Source organism: Anabrus simplex, chromosome 3 (genome assembly GCF_040414725.1).
Source record: "Anabrus simplex isolate iqAnaSimp1 chromosome 3, ASM4041472v1, whole genome shotgun sequence".
Lineage (NCBI taxonomy): Eukaryota > Metazoa > Arthropoda > Insecta > Orthoptera > Tettigoniidae > Anabrus > Anabrus simplex.
This window is the reverse complement of record NC_090267.1, coordinates 486,831,138-486,847,719: the sequence shown is the minus strand read 5'-3', so window position 1 is coordinate 486,847,719 and position 16,582 is coordinate 486,831,138. Positions and strand designations below refer to the sequence as shown.

General features: G+C 37.3%; 1 protein-coding gene across 2 annotated transcripts in view; it reads left to right on the top strand.

Annotated features, from left to right (window-relative positions):
* The first annotated feature begins 5,647 nt into the window (after window positions 1–5,647).
* LOC136866549 (T-complex protein 11-like protein 1) overlaps window positions 5,648–16,582 on the top strand; it is a 286,302-nt gene continuing 275,367 nt past the window's right edge. The window contains exon 1 of one of the 2 annotated variants that reach the window (XM_067143620.2): window positions 5,648–5,880. The gene's annotated coding sequence lies outside the window, so the exon portion shown is untranslated. Of the gene's footprint in view, window positions 5,881–6,622; window positions 6,642–16,582 lie in introns of those variants that run through there. The other variant, XM_067143622.2, reaches the window with a different exon arrangement.

Sequence of the window (16,582 nt, the reverse complement as noted above, 5' to 3'; positions counted from 1 at the left end):
TTATAATGTCCAATAACGGACCAACTATAATGGTATTATAAATTTACTCATTCGGGACAAATAGTTCAGGTTCCCTATGGGAATCAATATCTATATCATCTGATGGCCAGACAGGCATCAATTTTTGAAAATGAGACGAAGTCTCTCATTTATTTATTTATATCGTGTCAGAAGCTTACATAGGTTTTAAATTAAATATGAGGAAAGAACATAAAACATAATATAAATTCTCAGTGATGAAGAGACACATTAAACTGTGTGAGCCCAAAACCTTGCAACATCAAGTGCATTTGGCTTCGTTTTAACCAGGTCTTCTGTTGTGTAATTGAATAGGCATAAACTACATTGCAGAAAATGGGCTGTGGTCTGCTCTTCTCCACATACACACAAGGCACTATCCACTTCGAAACCCCATTTCTTCTGGTTGACCCTGCACCGTGTAACACCAGAGCGCAGTCTCTCATAATGCATTGGCACTGTCGGTGGCTCCAAGTACCCTACGCAGTGGCCTCCACGGTATGCGCTAGCCATGCATCTTGGTACATGTGCTATTTACCAACTGATGAGCCCATTTTAGCACACTGGGGCGAAACGCTGGCAACCAGGAATGAGTTAGCTGGAAAATTTATAATGGCCAATAACGGACCAACTATATTGGTATTATAAATAGTTCAGGGGGAATCAAAATCCATATCATAAGTGGCATGTTCTGAGCTGTTAGTGGAGAGATGACATGGAATGACATTAGTAGACAAATAAGTTTGAGTGGTGTATTTAAAAGTAGTTAAGATCACAATGTGAAGATGAAGTTGGAATTCAAGAGGACAAATTGGGGCAGATTAGAAGTGACTGATTGAAATTGTATTGAAAAGGTGGTTCTAATACCTCTCTCAGTATGAATAGTTAACATCAATACAGAATTGGGCCTCAATCCTCTGTTAACCTAAAGGCCACCATAGAGAGAAAGCTAACATAAACTATGCTATGCAAAATAAAAATCTAATCTAAACTATGCTAGACAGCTATTTAAAGATGGCAGATTAATTGATTAGGAGGCTTTTTTCATGGCTGCTTTTGTAGAAGATGAAGAAAAAGGGGATGAATATTGATACGTGAAATTGGAAGGAGAAGAATACATGGTGAATTGAGAGCCATATTTAGGTATGGGCCAAACGGGTTTGGGACTAGGGCGGCAAAAATGAAGAGGCCTAATAATTTGAAGACGAGTTTTTACAGTGTGCGCACTTTCATAGTATACAAAAGCGAAACCTTCTGACATGAATAACAGATTTTTTGTTCCATTTATGTGAAAGCTGTCGCTAATAATATTACAAATACAGTTGAACCTGACTTGTACGTATATCAAGAGGAAAAGAAAAAACTACTTGTAACTCAGAATTACTTAGAAGTCAGACTTATGCAATACATCACAAATTTACTGAAAAACCAATGGAATAGACCTACATGTGTAAATCCTTGCAAATAATAAATACGTTAAGAAAGAAAATATTATTTTGAACTTGGCCCAGCCTTAAAGAAATCAAATGGTTCGGCTTGTTTCACTTTTCTTGCATTAAGAGTATAAACCTCCTTTAGCAAACTTTGTAATGAATTCAAAGCATTTTCACTACAACTTTTCGCACTGATGTAACGCCTACGTACTTCGATTGCACTTAATACTTCACTCAGTTCAGGTGTCAAGATTCAAGTCGTTATCTCCATCTCCATTGTCACTATCGCTTGTAGCTGGTCCATCCGCGTTGTTGGCATACATCAGCATTAATCTCTTCATCTGGTAGTTCTCCACATACAGCCAGATTGTCATCGAAATGCACAAAAGTATCAAATTCTACACCCTCCGGTAGCGTTAGCTCATTGCCAGGCAAAACTTCGTCCCCATAATTATCACTGGAGGCAGCCTCTTCTAGTAAGACACCAGCTTTGCGGAAACAGTTGCTGATTGTGGAGGATGACACCTGCTTCCAGGCAGCCGAAATAAAGTCCATGGCTTGTAGCAAATTAATGGAGAGAGGTTCATTTCCTGCATCACTCAGTGTTATTAAATGTTGAACCAGCATTTTTCTATAATGCACTTTGAAATTTGCAATGATGCCCAAATCAAGCGGTTGTAGAACACTGGTACAGTTAGGAGGGAAAAATTCCATTCGGACATTCTCCAGAACGATTTGAAGTGGATGTGCTGCACAACGATCCATAAGAAGAAGGATCTTTTCTGTTTCTTTTTCATTTTAATGTCCAGTTTTTTGAACCACTGTCCCATTAGATTCATATTCCTTAGGTTTAGTTTTTGCACACTTAAAACACCTCGGATTCTTCGATTTTCCTATCACAGGTGGAGGAAGTTTGTCAGATCCATTTGCACTAGTGGCGACAAGTACTGTTACACGAATTTTACTTTTCTTCCCTCCATGGCATGAGTCACCTTTTTCAGCTAATGTTTTATTAGGAAGGAGATTGTAGAATAGGCCGGTCTCATCACAGTTGTAGATGTTTGGAGGCTGATAATCGCTTACGATATCCGGCAGAACCTCTTCTTTAAATCCTTGCTACCATCCTGATGAAGCCTTCAAAGCAGCAGTGATACTCATCATTTTAGCTAAATCTATCGCCTTTGCCTTCAGCACATCTCCACTAATTGGTAGAGCTGCGACCCGCTTTTGCTGGAACAATGCGAAAAGTACTTTCTCCAAATCTACGTACCATCCTTCTTGCTGACGGCTGCGCTTTGCTGATTTTGAACCCAGTTTTAAGAACTCATCCAAAATAGCGGTTTTTTGTTGTTTTTTTTTTTTTTTTTTTTACTGATGACTGTAGATAACGTGGTATAAGCAATCCCTAAGTCTGAAGCAATTTCAGTTTTTGTTTTGTGTGGATTATCGTTCACTTCTCGTATAACTTTTCCTTTTTCAGTCCTCCGTGCCTAATCAAAAGCAACTGAATGACAAAACGACTGTTCAACAGTAAACACCAGATACCGGCACCGTGGATATTTTAATTCTCCGTTGTTCCCAAGAAAGACATTCTCATATTCAAACAAATTTACTGCATTTTCTTTTGTTTCCGCACCGAAACCGCTCGCTTTGCTTGTAATGCATCTTAATCTTTGGCGGCATGTCAAAAACGACGAAGGTAGAGGAGGAGCGAAGGGGGCTCGTCTTTGTTAAGCCGCTAGTAAATAAGGGTCAACAATGTCACTCGGCGATACTCTGTGTTCTGTTTCAGCACCGAAACCCGATCGCTCTACTTCCGCCTTCGCCGACAAAGAGGAAACTTTGTAAATAAAGTAGTTTCTTTTTAAAAAGCACATTCTCATTACAATTACGCAAAACTCAGTTTTATTTCACTGACACTTAATACGTATAACACCGAATTACGTATAAACGGATTACGTATAAATAAGTTTTAATTAACACGCTTTTAAATTATATTTTGTCGGGACCTAAAGGAAATTACGTACAAATACGAATTACGTAGAACAGAGTTACGTATAAAGCAGGTTCAACTGTATCACCACAATATTAAAACACAGCCCCCTCGGTTTTGCATTAGGGTGTCAAGATGACTTCGGGCTGCAACTTAGTCAAGCAGGCTACCTAGAGACAACCCATAATACCAAGAGTTTCGGAAAAGTCTGTGAAAAGCATTTTTATTCATTTTTTGAGAGTTTTATTAAGCGTTTTCCGTTTTATATACACAACATGGATGGCCGAAAATGATTACGGTAAGTGGCGCAAATTATCACAGATTAGCAGAAGGGAAGAAAAGGAAGGAAAGTGAATTGTTCTCTCCAATACCAAAATTAGACTTATTTTACACAGTATCCAAACTACAGCGCAAGCAACTTCTCATGCAATGACGAAAATAAAAATTATGGTAACTGCACAGAAAACTTTGATGATTGTACACCCACTTTTAGTTGCATTTCAGATGGTCTGCTGTTGGAGCTGTAAGTAAAAATTGTGAAGACGATCTAGTACCAAGAGAAGGTAGTTTTAAATCAAACGATTACCCTTATTTTTGGCTTTTGAATAATATTACTAGAGATTGCTATGCTAAAAATGATGTGAAACAGTATCAGGACAATTTCTGTAATTGTATGCGGATGTTTCCAGACAATTAGCGATTTCTGATAAAAGTGCTGTTTGAAAGAAAATTTTTAAATGAAACATGAGTATCTGGTTTATTCCTGCAGCCAATGATGTGTTTTTGTGCTCCTTGTAAACGTTTTGGAGGGACATCCCAATTCGCAACAACTGGTTTCAATGATTGGAAGCATGGAAATTACCCATTAACAGAACACAGCAGATGAACTACAGTTCCAGATTAGGGAGAAAATTCCAGGCTTTAAATTGATATCATCTATCATAAAAATTATGGCCTTGCAACTTACGTCAGGAATTATATAACAAATTACCAATTACTATCAGTAAACTCTGAAAATGACATTTTTACTACCACAGTTAACACTGAAAACTTGACAATAGTTATACGTATATTGAACACTTAAGTGAAACATCACTTCGAATTTTGCTTTACTACTTACTACTAAGTGTTAATATTCTTCCCAATTATTCTGTACAATGATATGGTTAAGTGTAAGAGAGGACCATGTGTCCTAACTTCACTACTACTAAAGACAAATATATATTTTTTTTAAGTACCGGTATGGTGTTTTTTTGCTAGGGGCTTTACGTCGCACGGACACAGATAGGTCTTATGGCGACGATGGGATAGGAAAGGCCTAGGAGTTGGAAGGAAGCGGCCGTGGCCTTAATTAAGGTACAGTCCCAGCATTTGCCTGGTGTGAAAATGGGAAACCACGGAAAACCATTTTCAGGGCTGCCGATAGTGGGATTCGAACCTACTATCACCCGGATGCAAGCTCACAGCCGCGCGCCTCTACACGCACGGCCAACTCGCCCGGTAAGTATGGTGTTTAGTGCCAGGAGTGTCCGAGGACATGGCATGTCTAGGTCTTTCTATTTGACGCCCATAAGTTAGGTGATCTGAGCGTCTGGATGTGGGATGATGATGATGATGAGAGGGTGAAACCCGGTGTCCGCACATACCGGTAGCCTACCGTGCTCCTGTCGAATAACACCAAGCGGTCTGCTCAAAGCTTTACGTCTCCATCCGACGGACGAATCACCATCAACAGCGTCATTTGCCATCACGCCATATGAGCACTGCGGAGAGGTTTGGAATTTAATCCAGGCTTTTGGCACGAAATATAGTGATTATAAATTATATAGGCCTTAGCTCATCATCAGCAGGCCAACATTCTGATGGTGAAAGTTTTTTCGACCAACGGGACTCCAACCGGTGAACCATGGTGTCGACGCCTTAGCGATCATGTCCACCAGGAAGGGTTATGTCGCAGCTGAACAAATAGAATAAAAGCATCAATACTGGTCCTTGCCAACACCACGGTCTAGGCCCTTTTATTAGTAATCTAGTGATAAAATCAATTGTTTAAACCAAAACTGTAAAGAGAGGGGTAGCTTTTAGATATCAATGAATGTCATTCAGCAGCGAACAGACCGCGAAGGCGCGAAAACTACCCCAAGGTTGCCATTTTGGTATATTACGTCACTTCCACAAACAACACACTGGTGAAAACACAGCTGATTATATACAAACATGATAGAGGTGACGTGATAGTAGAATTAAATTTTCTACAAGAATACTCTACCAAGTCCCCTATTCTTCCTTATAAATTATCTGGTTATTTAAGCAATGTCGAAAGATATCTACACTTTTAGACTACATGTTAGACGATTGAAGATTGCGTAGGTTGTGAAATAAGCAACTAGGTGTTTTCTTTGTACTCGTCATCGCAGGAACTCTCCATAGAAAGCTGTAAGTTATTAATATGAAGAATAATTTATTTTGCTTATACATTTTTGTCATTTCTTAAATGTATTCATTTCGTATTCGAGCTACCATATCAAATTGAGGGGAAAATTTAGGGATAAATTACCGTACCGTTGTTCATTGATACTTTATTTTAATCAATTGCTTACCAACACCCTTCAGTGCTCAGTCGATTTCACCTCCTATTTTCCATTTCATCTATTGTATTGTAATTCCTGTACCGGTAAACTTTAGCATCAGAGGATTCCTTTCTTTTCTTTTTTTGAGCCTTTTAAAATTTTATTTAGCCTATATAGTAACTTAACCTACCGTACCTTTTGTACACAGTATGTATTTCTTCCTTATTTTATCACGTTCTTGTGTATCCATGTGCGTGGTGAAATTTAATAAAACTTGGTAAGTACACAAGAAGGGAAAAACTTCCTTACCCGGGGGGCGATTTCCTGGAATTAAGTTAGAAATGGGATGGAGAGATGGAGCAATACATTTCAAACATGTTCTGACTCATTTGAGCCAGTTTGAACGCCAATTCTTGGAATGTAGCCTATACTGTTCCAGGATAGTAGGTTAGTGAAAGAACTCTAGTTAGGGTGAAATTGAATTCATAGACCAGTAATTATCATTATATTTATTTGTTGTGACTGCTATAAATTATAGGAGTGAAAACTGGATACATTCTGAATACCAATCTTTTAAGTTGAGATAACAGGCAAGCAAGTTGTGAAAAATGTTGCTGGTTTGGACAGGTGAGAACAGTGGAAAGAATTTTGTCTGATTAAGATATAGAGACAAAATTAAGTATCAGTATGTTAATTAAAGCTGTTTACAGAAATTGCCTTTGCTGGTAGAGACATGCTAGGTAATTGTACAAGAAAAACCCCAGTTTTTCATACCTCTACTCGTTTCTTGTACCCTAATGAATATATCCAATAGCATAGGCCTATCAGAGCACCTACAGGTGAATTGGTGACCGTCGGCTTCTTTACCATAACCATGCTCTGTATAGTTTAGTATTGTAAGGGATCCTAAAAACGAGACAGTCAGACTTTCCAAAAACTGATACAGCCTGGTTTTTCACAAGAAAATAAGGTTTATACAAATTATTCTGTTTCTTATATAAATTATGTTGGTACCGTATGTATTTTGTTTTCTTACTAGCTGACACCAAACAATTTTTGAAAGCAATGATCAGCATTTTTAGATGGATTTTTATGTTAAAAAAGAGGAGGTGAAAAATAAGGAATATTCGTTGGTGGTTGTAATATATTTTACAAAAGAAAAAATTAAATGTATCGTCCTAATTCAATACAGAACATAATTCCATCATTAGATGGAGCAATACATTTCAAACATGTTCTGACTCGTTTGAGCCAGCTACAGTGAAATGGGGGGTGTGTGTTAAAGTAATCTACATAATACAAACTAAAAATGTGCTAAAAACATAATGAAGGAACAAATGAAAAACAAAAAAAAGACAGACAGAAATAAAAACAAGAATAATATACAATATTTACATCACTAGATGGAGCAATAAATAACTTGCTGAGACAAAAGGGTTAATATAAAACATAATTGAATCCAAAAAATGTGCTAAACCTAAACAGAAAATAAAATAAAAGATAACAGATGTAAACGAAACAATAATTGCTAAAAGTGAGGTTGTGGACCTCTTAGTCTAAAAATTTTTAGTTTGATAACAGTTCAAAAACAGGACAAAATCACTGTATTGAAAATTCAGGCTGACAGTCTGTCTTTGTAGAAACACCATCCCACGAATGGCTAGGAGAGGACATTACAAGTTATAAATCTCATTTTACAACCGTATTCGATTTCTTACTAGGAGGGGAGCCAAAAAGCTTGAGAAACCAAGTTTGAGAGGAGACAACGTGCCAGGCGAAAAGTACATGATAACGTGATAAGTGATGGAAAAACGCCGATGAATTTAAAATTTTAGAATAGCAGCATTCTCAATTTAGCGGTCCCATTCTTGAAGATTATTTCCAAGGTTGGCTAGGTGTGTTTGCCTTATTTTAAATGGTAGAGAAGTAACAGGTGCATGGTAAACTATAAGTGACCATAGTGGAAACCATCAATGAAGTTCCAATCGGTAATGAAAAAAACGAGGTTGTGTGTGAAACTTGGGCTGATAAGTAAAAAGTGTAAAATGGGTGTGAAGAAAGTATTAAACTTACGGTACTTAAAAGGTAGTTGTCCTCTCGAACCGGCCTGGCCTTCTCAAAGTTGGAGGACTTCAACTTCGCTCTCTCCAGCAGTTTGCTGCATGTATAATTAGCCAGTCAGTTCCTCTTCAACTTTACAACCAACGACTTGTTACCCGAGGTGAGTCTTCTACTTAAAAACCTTCTTGCCCCATATCCTTGACCAACTCTTAACTCGAGAACTTTTCTTGTAGGTTCCGTCGTGGATCGGGAACATTTAATTTCAACATTTGTAACAACAAAATTTGTTCTATGAGATACACTCTTCTGTTATGTTAACACACCACAGTACGAAGTTCGAGCCCAGTGCTATATACAATTACGCAAGCTTATATCTCTTGAGGAACTACCGTTTTATAAAGAACCTTCTGTTACTTTTATACCAGCTTATTATTACTGAAATATGGCTACAATATCCTTGACCGAGCTCGATAGCTGCAATCGCTTGAGTGCGGCAAGTATACAGTATTCGGGAGATAGTGGGTTTGAACCCCACTGTCGGCAGACCTGAAGATGGTTTTCCATGGTTTCCTACCTTAATTAAGGCCATGGCCGCTTCCTTCCCACTCCTAGCCCTTTCCTGTCCCATCGTTGCCATAAGACCTATCTCTGTCGGTGCAATGTAAAGCAACTTGCAAAAAAAAAAAATTCCTTGGACTACACATAATTGACTCAAACCGATTTCTAATGAAGTAAAACAATTAAAAAGGAACTCTTTATCACGTGTACACATCATTGTAATAGTGAATTATAGACGAAAAATTCGTCATATTTTACCGACAAAAGTGCAATTGTAATATTTTAAAACATTTATTATTGGATTTTGGATTATTAATTTCTTTTAATAACATGACTTTCAAGTTGTAAACTTGTAAAATGTAGTTAAATGACTATCAAGCCGTACACTTGTAAATAACATTATTCATTTTTCATTCATTTTTTTTGCAAGTTGCTTTACGTCGCACCGACAGAGATAGGTCTTATGGCAACGATGGGACAGGAAAGGGCTAGGAGTGGGAAGGAAGCGGCCATGGCCTTAATTAAGGTAGGAAACCATGGAAAACCATCTTCATATCCACTTCAAGTTATTTAGTATATTTTAACTATAAGGTCTGACTTGTCAATGTCACTTTATATGTCTTTGTAAACTCCCTATGGCTGATGGTGGCAATCACTTTGCCAAAACCGGTACCATGAAATAAATAATTGACTATGTGGTGATTTAAGAATCTCTCACATAATTTAGTATTGGATAGGTAGATCCTAATATTCCATTTCATTACTTTGTGCTCCATCTAATGATGGAATTATGTTTTGTATTGAATTAGGGGAATACATTTAATTTTTTCCTTTGTAAAGTGAAAACCGTCAATACGGAATGATTCTTATATCTTGTTATGTTGTAATATATGTTAAATGCTAAAAGCTCTGAAAATAAAATCATAGTAAAATTTCTGTTATAGAAGTTATATTTTTTGCACCATCCATCTCATTTTTAGTCAATCCGGTGTTCATGCCCTCAGATCGAAGTAAAAATGCCTGACCTGGCTGGGAGTTGAACCCGGGGCCTCCGGGTAAGAAGCCAACACGCTACCCCTGCACCATGGGGCTGGCAAAAGAAGTCATGCAGGACAAAATTCATATAGTTGGCATTTCCAAACATTGTATAAGTAGTTAGAGGGACATAAAACACACCAAAAAAAAATTATCATTCACTCTTCTGTGTATATGAGTATGCTGAGTAAGACACACTTCATCAATCCCAGTTGTTCTACATCCATTTTTTCTCAGCCCCCAGCTTCAACAGGAAGATGGGCTTTAACATTCATTTTAGGGTCCATCTTGACAGATCTTAAATCTTGATGTAGGAAGTATAAAATCAGTAGAAAGCTGGATAAATACAGGACAAGGGAAGAGATCATCATCCTAAACCATTTCCAGTTTCCCGGGTGTGGTAAATGAGCCTCCTCCATCTCATCCTGTCCTTGTACCATTCTTCCTTCACCACCTTGTCCCAATCATGACCTCTCAGCAGTACATCGTTCTTAACTAAATCTATCCATTTCCTTCGTGGCCTTCCCACGTGTCGTCTTCCTTCTACTTTTCTGTCAAATTCCTTCCTTGCAGTTCTGTTTACTGGCATCCTTTTCATGTGACCAAACCACTTCAGTCTTGATATCTGAATCTTATCGAGGAGAGAATCATCTATTCCTACTTCTCTAATTTTCTCATTCCTAATCTTGTCTTTCCTGGTTTTCTGGATCATAGTGCGTAGGAATTTCATTTCGGCTGCCTGAAGTTTGGAATTATCTCTATTGGTCAATGTTGTGGTTTCGAGACTGTATGTAAGAATTGGTGTATAATAGGACTTGTTCAATGTCATTTTTGTTTTCATGGGTATTTGCTCATCCCACAGCAGAGAAGAGATAAAAGACTGAATCTGATAGAGAAATATACAATATTAAAAGAAGGCAGCAGAAAAACGATGAGCATTCATCATCATCCTCATCATCATTTTCCAGCTCCAGTTTCCCGGATATGGTGTACAAGTGCTCGCCACTTCTTCCTGTCATAGTTTCTGTTCCTCTATGTCCTCCCACTTGGCGTTCCTCTTGCTGACCTCCGATTTCGCTGTGTCAATCCATCTATTCCTTAGCCTCCCAACTGTCCTCTCCCCTTTCACTTCTCTGTCCAAGTAATTCCTTGCTGTTCTTGTTCCGTCCGTCCTCATAACATGTCCAATCCATTGTAGCCTGAGTCTTCCTAAAAACTTTTAACAGCTATTTTGATACCAGCCTCCTTCCTATTTGCTTCATTTCTAATCTTGTCCTTCCTGGTCTTTTGGTTCATTGTTCTGATGAATTTCATTTCTGTTGACTGGATTTTACTATTTGCCTTGTTATGCAAGGTACATGTTTTGAGTCCATTTGTGGGAATTGGGATGAAGTAGGTATAAAACGTGGTCACGTTTGCTTTCTGGGGTATTTAATCATCCCAGAGTAGATTTCTAACTTGAAAATAAAATTGGGAAGCTTTCTGAGTCCTATTAAGTATTTCTTTGTTTACTGTGTTATCTTTTGAAATTATACTTCCAAGGTATTTGGAGTTAGAACAGACTGCAAGAGTTCCCTCCAGGAAAATGTTTGAATCTGTGCCTTTCCTGTTGATAATCATTTCAACAGTTTTTGTTTTACTTATGTTTATTCCATATTCTTTAAACTTGCCATTCCAAAGATTTAGTTTTGCCTATACTTCTGTTTCATTTTCTCCCCGGATCAGAACGTCATCTGCAAATATTAGTGTGTTAGGCCTTTGCAATATTCTTTGATGGAGTTTATGATCCGATCCATAAAAATGATGAACCGGAGTGGTGACAAGGTACTTCCCTGTTGAACTCCTCTTTTGGTTTTAAACCAATCTGATTCTGCATCCCTTATTCGAACCCAGCTTAAGCACTTCTGATAGAGCATTTTTACTTTATTGATCAGGGAGTTTGGCACACCTATACATTCTAGGCATTCCCAGGTTATCTCTCTCGGCACATTGTCGTAAGTCTTCTCAATGTCCATAAAAACCATCACGTATTTCTCATCATATTCCCAGTGCTTCTCTGTTAGCATTCTTAAGCAGAAATTTTAACAGTGGTGGTGATCGGTAGGGGGGAAAGGAGGGAGGTCCCCCCCCCCCCCGCCCCCTTCACTTATTGCCCAAATTCTTTTGGGAATGAAAATTCGGTTGTTTCTTAGGAGATCGTTTCCCTCCTGGTCCTAAATATTTTGAAGGAATTGCATTTTATTTTAGTCTAAGGTGTCTAATAAGAAGATGTACAATATTATAGGGAAGGATCCACCTTTCAATACTCCGTAGTAAAAAGTAGTTACAACCTGTTTATTGGGACCGGTTTCAACACATTTCAAGTGTCATCATCAGCCAATTAGCGAAGATCTTAAAACAACTAATATATTGAACTTTAAATAAGGTGTCTAAATTATCCCTTTGGTACTAATAGAAACTAGGAGTTATTTTAAAAAAAGCAATTTGTACAAGCCCTGTTATCTTATCAGCAAATTCTTTCTCATTTCTTTAATTATTGACTAAATTTTAGTGTAGATATGCACAAATTGTACAAGTAATGGAGACCAGCATGTAGTATGTGCTGGGAGGAAGGGTAACAGGATATATCGTTGCCAAGGCATGGACTTTTGAGGTCAGTTGCTGCATGCATTCGTCAGTCTGACAGTCTCTTTAGTGTCTGTTAGTTTGTGAGTGTGTAGTCTAATACACCGTATTTCTGTTTAATTGTAATGCATGTGTAATTATTGTTCCTTTGATGAAAGATTTATTGTATAGTATTGAATCTAAATCTCAAAAAATGATTAATACTGCACTTAAGTTGATAGATTGTCAACCTTTACCTCTTTGTCGAAATTCACTCACTTTCCATTTTGTAGCTATTTCCCGCTATATCCCTCAAACCTGGGTACTTTTTGTTGTCTATAAATTTTTGTGCCTCCCACTTCTTATTCCCAATCGCTGCTACTAAACTGTATCTATGTTGAAGAACCACAAGATCCAGTTGCTCCAGAAAATACGACATAACATCGTATTTACGAAGATGGTTTTTATAGTATTTGTATCATCTACTGACTTAGTATTGTTTTTACGCTTACAGATGAACATCATCCACTTCTTTCAACTATTTAAAATTACTGCATCGCACTTAGCATACATTTCTCTACATACGTTGATGCCAATGCTGTACAAGCATCCAAATCTAAAAATTTTAAGACTGTCAAAGACTTCAAACTTATTTCTACGAGGCTTCTCAGTTTCAGTTTTTTATTTTATTTGTGACTAACAAGTTGTCAATCTTGTACTAATTACATATTCAAACCTGGACATTTAGCATAAATATGCTTTAACTTGTTATAGATAGTTTTAATTATGAGGGTCAATTTTATGTGTTTTAAACTTAATGTGTATCTTTGTATAATGACCCTGTTTGGCTGATGATGACGTCCATGGATGTTGAAACCGGTACCATTTAATAAATGATGTAATTTTAATCAACAACATATCTTGTATTGAAAAGGTGGATCTTGTACAATTTAACTTATTGTTTTATAAAAATAGATAAGGTGAAAAACTTGAAAGATGAAAGATCGCTGTTAATAGTACCAACATATGATTTCTTTGTACAGCTTGCCAACATCATGCACACCTTTGTGCCTTTATGCAATCCTGTATATGTATATTTACTCAACCTTCTAATTCTCATGTAAAATCTCAAATCACTGTTCTGTATCCTCTGGACTAAAACAAGCAAAGAAACTGAATTGTACTATCTTCCTAACTAGGTGATGCTTAACTGGTATCTGTTAACCCATATCAAAATTAGAGGGAGCTATACATTTTTCCATCTCCTGCCATGATTTTACATCAATTATGTTTTGTTTTTTGTGTGGTAAGAAAGCAACCTTGTGCTTAAAAATTTTAATGGTGTAGTTGAATGGCCTCGGCTACCTTGTACAGACGTTTCAGTTTGACGCCATTTAGGTTGCCTGCTCATCAATTTCATCATTCTGTTTTAGAGTTAGATAGACAAATTTCAAGAATGAAATAACAGTTGATCAAAATCTCATCAATTGCAAAAGATAGCTCTATCTAGATAAATAGTACTATGGGCTATTATTTTCTGAAATAAAATTTTTTCCCAGTATTTTAAATGTTATAAAAACATACTGTAACAGGTGTTACACGAATGCAACCCACCTGTTAAGGTAGATGGTGAAAATCAATAAACTCTGAGAGATGACAGCTAATAGAAACTTGAAGATTTTATTGCAGACCTAAGAAACTAGGAAAACTAAACATATAATTAAAAAGAAGGACAATCACTGTTCTTTCTTATCATTTTACTATTTTGAATGTAACGGGTGTAACAGGTATTACACAGTTGACAGAAAACATTATAACTGAACAAAATTGGCAAAATTCTTATCAGATTAAAGGAGAATTGTATTTAAGGACAAATTAAAGTAAGATTGTTTGTTTAAATGAGTAACTTAAGTATTAGAGCCCATGAAAAAATTTAATGGCTTCTTAAAAATATTATACTGAAACTCTTTTTATTTTAAATAGTTATTTACTGTTAAATACACATTAGAATCATAGATATAATTAGAGAGAAACTTAAGACAAAATCTAGCATTAATATTGTTACAAATTCTACATTTTTATTTTATTTTGAAACCCCAGAAACTGCATCGAGACTTTAATGATAATGATTTGAAAAATATGTTCATCACTAGATATGGCCATGACATATGTACTGTTCATGTAGTTAAACATACCACTATTTTTTGATAGCTTATAGAAAACATGCCAAGGTTGCACTTTTCATGGAAGCCATGTTTTACGGATTACCTCTACCAAGTTCGATATAGTGATATTGAGAACTGGGGACTGATATTCTACCACCGATCCATCCTTTCAATTGAGTGTTGAACGTGGGCTCCTGATGAAACTATGCTCATCGGGGGTTGGGAAGATGTGAATGTAGAAGAACTGAGATTGATGAGGGGAGAGCTGATCTATTTGAAGACAACAGTCTATGGAGATTGTCCTCCTCCTTTTGTGTTTTCATGTTTATACTTGTCTCCTTTCTTCATGTTCCCTCTTCCAAAAATATGTTCATCACTAGATATGGCCATGACATATGTACTGTTCATATAGTTAAACGTACCACTATTTTTTGATAGCTTATAGAAAACGTGCCAAGGTAAAACATGGATTGTGTTAATTCATAACCAAGTATATGCCTTCAGAAGAAATGTAGGAACACGTGAAACAATCCTGACTTTGTCTGATCATAGAGGACCGAATTAAGAAAGACAAGCCCACGTACATGACTTTCCTAGATCTAAGAAAAGGCATTGGGTACTGTTGATTGGACCAAGCTATTTGAGATTCTGAAGGTGATCGGGAACAGTTACAGAGAAAGGAGAATTGCCGTTAAACGGGGTAACTTCAGACACTTCTTAAATTAAACATATGTACATACATTATCATTATAGACTGTTATGCCTTACAGCATTCAATCTGCAAGCCTCTGTGAATTTACTAAATATCACCACAATCCTCTATTTGCAACTAGTGCTGTGGCCTCATTTAGTTCTATACCTCTTATCATTAAATTTTTAGAAACTGAGTCTAACCATCATCGTCTTGGTCTACCTCTACTTCTCTTACCCTCCATAACAGAGTCCATTTTTCTCCTAGGTAACCTATCCTCCTCCACTCACCTCACATGAGCCCACCACTGAAGCCGGTTTATGCGTACAGCTTCATCAATCGAGTTCATTCCTAACTTAGCCTTTATCTCCTCATTCCGAGCACCCTCCTGCCATTGTTCCCACCTGTTTGTACCAGCAATCATTTCATGTCTGTTACTTCTAACTTATGAATAAGATATCCTGAATCCACCCAGCTTTTTCTCCCGTAAAGCAAAGTTGGTCTGAAAACAGACCGATGTAAATATAGTTTCATCTGGGAGCTGACTTCCTTCTTACAGAATACTGTTGATCGCAAGTGCGAGCTCACTGCATTAACTTTACTACACCTTGACTGCTTACTACATTTCCACCTAACTGAAACCGTCCCTGCCACTTTATACCTTTCAGCAGACGATCCATGTAAACTACGAACAGCAAAGGTGAAAGATTACAGCCTTGTCTAATGCCTGTAAGTGCCCTTAACCAAGAACTCGTTCTACCGTCAATTCTCACTGAAGCCCAATTGTCAACATCAATGCCTTTGATTGATTTTTTATAATCTACATTTAATTCCATAGTCCCCCAGTATGGTGAACGTCTTTTCCCTCGGTATCCTGTCATATGCTTTCTCTAGATCTACAAAACATAAACACAACTGCCTACTCCTCTCGTAGTATTTTTCAATTACCTGGCGCATACTGAAAATCTCATCCTGACAGCCTCTCTGTGGTCTGAAACCACACTGGTTTTCATCCAACTTCCTCTCAACGACTGATCACACCCTCCCTTCCAAGATGCCAGTGAATACTTTGCCTGGTATACTAGTCAATGAGATACCTCGATAGTTGTTGCAATCCTTCCTGTTCCCTTGCTTATAGATAGGTGCAATTACTGCTTTTGTCCAATCTGAAGGTACCTTACCAACATTCCATGCTAATCTTACTACTCTATGAACCCATTTCATCCCTGCCTTTCCACTGTATTTCACCATTTCAGGTCTAATTTAATCTATTCCTGCTGCTTTATGACATTGGGGTTTATTTACCATCCTTTCACTTCCTCAAGCGTAATTTCACCAACATCATTTTCCTCCTCCCCATGAGCTTGGCTGTTCGCAACACCACCAGGAAGATTTCCTTTTATGTTGAGAAGATGTTCAAAATATTCCCTCCACCTCTCCAGTGATTCCCTGGG